The sequence below is a fragment of the Acomys russatus genome, chromosome 3 (assembly GCF_903995435.1).
Source record: "Acomys russatus chromosome 3, mAcoRus1.1, whole genome shotgun sequence".
Taxonomy (NCBI): Eukaryota; Metazoa; Chordata; class Mammalia; order Rodentia; family Muridae; genus Acomys; species Acomys russatus.
The window spans coordinates 36817224-36821799 of NC_067139.1; the positions used below are offsets into that span (position 1 = coordinate 36817224).

The 4576-nt window shown below is 46.4% G+C and overlaps 1 pseudogene; it reads right to left on the reverse strand.

The window, feature by feature from the left end:
• Window positions 1-2085: 2085 nt before the first annotated feature.
• LOC127187021 (40S ribosomal protein SA-like) lies at window positions 2086-2960 on the reverse strand (annotated as a pseudogene).
• Window positions 2961-4576: the final 1616 nt, after the last annotated feature.

Genomic DNA, 4576 nt, shown 5'->3' on the forward strand with positions numbered 1-4576 from the left:
TGTTTTTCTCTTTATTTCTCATCCCTAAGGAAATTCACACAGGGAAAACTTTTTCCCACAGAGAATGTTGAAAGAGGACATCTGGCCAAGGGCTTGAGACAATGATAAAAGTTTTTGCTCTGACTGTGAGCACCCAAGCAGAAAATGCATGAAAGAAAGTTAAGACCTTGATATAACAGAACCTGGCTAGATACTGTTACCCATAGAAAAGTTTCTTTAAAATCTGCTTTGAGAGAAATAGAAGGTGGGCTTGGAACATCATGCTTTACGTATATTGTAGGATGAAAGACCCCTTGGCAGTTAGCCTAGGCTTGGCTGGCACACCTGTTGGTGTGGGACTAGGAGTAAGTCAAGTTTTTTCTTTATTAGAGAACATTTAGCTCAAGCTATGTTGCTGTAACGATCTTGTAAACACAATAGCTTTAGCCTGGGGAAATTTATGATTAAACTTTCCCAAGTATTGCTTAAGAAATAATAATCCGGTTATGCTGACCATTGCTTGGAAATTGATTGACTTTTTGCTGTATGCTTTACTGTAAGTTATACAGAACTGTTTGTATTTCCTTGTTAGACTGTTCTCTTGCTTTGTTGATTTTTGAATGCCCTATTGATTGCAAAAGATGAGAAAACTCATGGTGTAGTCTGTAATGAAAAAAATTGAACTTTAAATAAAATACTGGGGTTGGCCCAAGGAGAACAGCAAGCAAGTAGCAGACATGAGAGAGTGAGCTAGAGTGAGACAGAACAGCAAGAGAGATAGAGGGGACCAGTAAGCAAGAAGAGAGACAGCAAAGTAAGAGAACAGTAAGGACTCAGACAGACAGCAAGCAAGACGGAGACAGACAGACAGAAAATAAAGTTCTTCTGGGCTTTAAGACATTCAGTTTTACACCACACATGCCTGGGCCTCTTCAGTATTTCTTTTTTCCTCCATTCCTCAGCCACGCAACAGCTAGTTACTGTAACTAGTTGTTCCCCAACCACTGGTTTCCCTTAACCAGCTGGTCACTGCCTGCTCAGTCCTCCCTACCATGGACCCACTTCTCTTCTCTCCTCTTCACTGTCCCTTAGCTGGTCTGCAGAAGCAGCACTCCCCAGGAAAAGTAGTACTCAAAAGGTATGTACCCCAGGTTAGCCCCAACCCATAGTCCTCCTGCCTCAACTTTCTGAACGTGTCACTACTCCCGACTCCTTTAGTCTTTTGTTTTGTTTTTATTTTTTATAAAAATGGTGGATTTGGGGGGCTGGAGAGATGGCTCAGCAGTTAAGAGCACTGTCTGCTCATCCAGAGGTCCTGAGCTCAATTCCCAGCACCCACATCAAGCAGCTCCCAATAACCTGTGACTCCAGCTTCAGGGGATCTGAGGTCCTCTTCTGGCCTCTGTGGCACTGCACCCACATGGTGCACATACATGCATGCAGGCAAGCATTCGTACTCATAAATGAAAATAAAGCTTAAATGTTTTTATAAATGTGTGGTATGCTCGCTGTGAAAGCAGGAAGTTAACTTACCACAGACGGGTCACATATGCACCAGGGAAGCAAGAACATAAAGGACTGAAGGTTCTTCAGCTCGATGCACATCTCAGCATCTCTCAGCACACGCTGTGGCCAAGGGCTTGGCCCCGCAAGACTGCACTTTGCTTTAGAGTAGACAGTTTCAAGGAGCTAGGAAGTGCAGTAGAGGCTGCAGGGAGATTGACTCCTGTAGGTGAAAATGTCTGTGATGGTGAATCTGCCTATGGCCACTCAACTGTGTAGTTAAATACGGTTAAAATAGGGACAGGTGCGATGGCTCAGTGGGGACAGGTGTTTGCCACCAAGTCTGATGGCCTGAATTCAATCCCTGGAACTCATATGGTAGCAAGAGAGAACAGATTCCCCAAGCTGTCCTCTGATCTCCATGTGTGCGTTGTGGCACAAGCATTGCCCACCCCCAATAAATAGATAAATAAACAAATAAATGTAATATTAAATTGTTTAAATTGTAAGATTTATGCATATTTCTATTTTTTTCCAGCTTTTAGGAACTTTATTTTCCTTCCATTCTTCCCCTTGTTCAGGTGTCTGCAGAGGCGCTCAGGATCACTCAGTGGTGGCTTCAATCCACTCAGTGGCCTGTGCTGTGGGAGATGCTGACCAGTCCTCAGTGGCTGGCTGGGTGCTCCAGTCCTCAGTGGGGAACTGCTGGATGGATACAGAGGGCACCTGCACCCTCAACCTGATCTGCCACCTCTGGCTGAGCAGCGGTGAACTCGGGAGCTGGCGCAGTCCATTTGCCCTGGAATTCTTCCTTGGTCACAGCCTTCTCAGCAGCAGCCTGTTCCTCCTCAATCTCCTCTGAGTCTCTGTAGAAGTAAAGGTCAGGCATAACCTCCCATGGGTGCTCACAGGAGATAGTGCCACACATGCGGAGTACTTCCCGGGCCAGCATCCACCACCTCAGACCCACTGAGTGAGCTCCCTTGTTGTTGCATGGGATGGCAATGTCCACACAGCACAGAGGAGATTCCATGTTGCACAGAGCGATGGTGGGCAGGTTGACATAAGAGGCCTCTGTGCAGGGCTGGTGGTCAGCCCTGGGGTCAGTCCCCACTAGAACCCGTGGCTCCCTGAAGGCTGCTGCTTGGATCTGGTTAGTGAAGGTCCCAGGTGTGAAGCGGCCAGTAACGGGAGTGGCTCCAGTGAGTGGCAGCAGCAAACTTCAGCACAGGCAGTGTTCCTGGAGGAGATGATGCTGATGTCAGCAGGGTTCTCAATGGCCACAATAGCCCGAGCTGCAAGCAACAGCTTCTCCCAGGTCCTCTTCAGATTTATGATGTAGACGCCATCACTCTTCCTTTTGTAGATGTACTGCTCCATCTGAAAGTCAAGGTTGCTGCCACCTAAGTGGTTCCTGCAGCAAGGAATTGGAAGATATCCTCCTCCTTCATCTGCAGGACACCAAGGGCTCCGGCCATTGTGTAAGTTTCCCTTTAAGTTATGACAGGAATCAAGAACAATGTCATATGGACCGTCCCTGGGCAGCACAGAAAGGCGATGTATGCATATTTATAATGAAATCCCATTATGATTTGATTTTAGGTTCAAGAGAAAGCAGCTTGATAGCATTTACCATAGTTTCCAGTCACTGAATTTCTTTTCTAAATTAGCTTCATCCCTTCATAAAAATGTCCAGCATTAACCTACTTCATGCCCCATCCTTGGAAGTTTTAATGGTGATCTTCTTCTGCCTCTGGATAAAATGTTGTTTCATTGAGAAAAATCATAGACAAATTACAAAGCAAAGCCATTAGCATAATTGTCAGTTAGAAATAAGGTCAATATGGGTTAGATCGTTGGTGACAGTTCTGGAGACACTTGTGCCTCTGCATGCTCTTTCTGAGGACCACTAGGGGGCGATCTACATAAGGCACAGTGGAAGCAATAAGTGAGCTGTGTGCCTGAATCCAGGCACCCTACAAGCTGATCTTATGATTAACTAGTCTTCCACCTCTTTTGCCCAAATAAAATTTACATCTGAAGTAAACAAAAGGTCTAAATATGCGGGAGTGTGTTTCTGTCAAAATCAGCCTGGTCAGAGCTCACACTGAGAGGACAGAAAGACAGACATGTGGGAGAGCTAAAGCAATGTATGCAGTTCTCGGGCCAGATAGCAACACCCTCTGCCCAGAGCACTGGAAATCAGGCAGGGCATCAAGGGGGAGGAGCTTCCTAAAGCAGGAGCAGATGTCATTAGAAAGGTAAGCATGGCGTCTGCCTGGTCTCCTATGTGCCTTCAGTCCAAGAGGATACCGCATCCTCAAGGCCAAAGGCTACAGGTTATTAAGTTATATAAAGGTATATTTTAAGTTTTGGCTAAGTGGGAGACCCTATTTAAGGGGTTGAGTAACAAAGAGGTTGGGAGACATGCTCCACGTGCTCCTCACTGACTCCTAAATAGCACGCTGAGCCATCTGGGCCCATCTGTAGGATGTGCAGCGCCTACAGGAACTCAGGGCCTCCTCCTGCAATCTGCAGGTCTTCAGAAGGTAGTGTGGAATGTAATGGCTGCTGCTTCTTCAGTCCAGCTAGCTCACAGTAGCATCACAGTCACGAGCTGTATCCTCACCCTCAGAAGCCCAGTGTGTACCTTATTTTCTGCCAGCTTGACATAAAATGGAATCACCTGGGAAGAGAGGACCAACTGGGGAACTGCCTCCATCAGATGTGCCTATGGGCATGTCAATGAGTGTTTGCTCAATTGACATGGGAGGGGTGTTACCACTAAGGATAATTAGAGACACACAACAGATTTGATATGGAGAAATTTATTGTAGAAGGGGGGAGGAGGGAGACAGGAGGGAGGAACACCCCATGGGGACAGAGAGACAGAGAAATGAGGGGGGAGGGAATATGAATATGTAAGAGAGAGAGACAAGGGGGCAGGTTGGCCCCTTTATAGTCTGGCGTTCACATGGTGGCAGCAGGCAATGACATCATTGGTTGCTAAACAACCTAGAGGCAGCTGCCTATATGCTAACATTCCTCCTTTTTCTTATACTTAAAAAAAATGAGGCCGTTGGGCTGCTTCTCA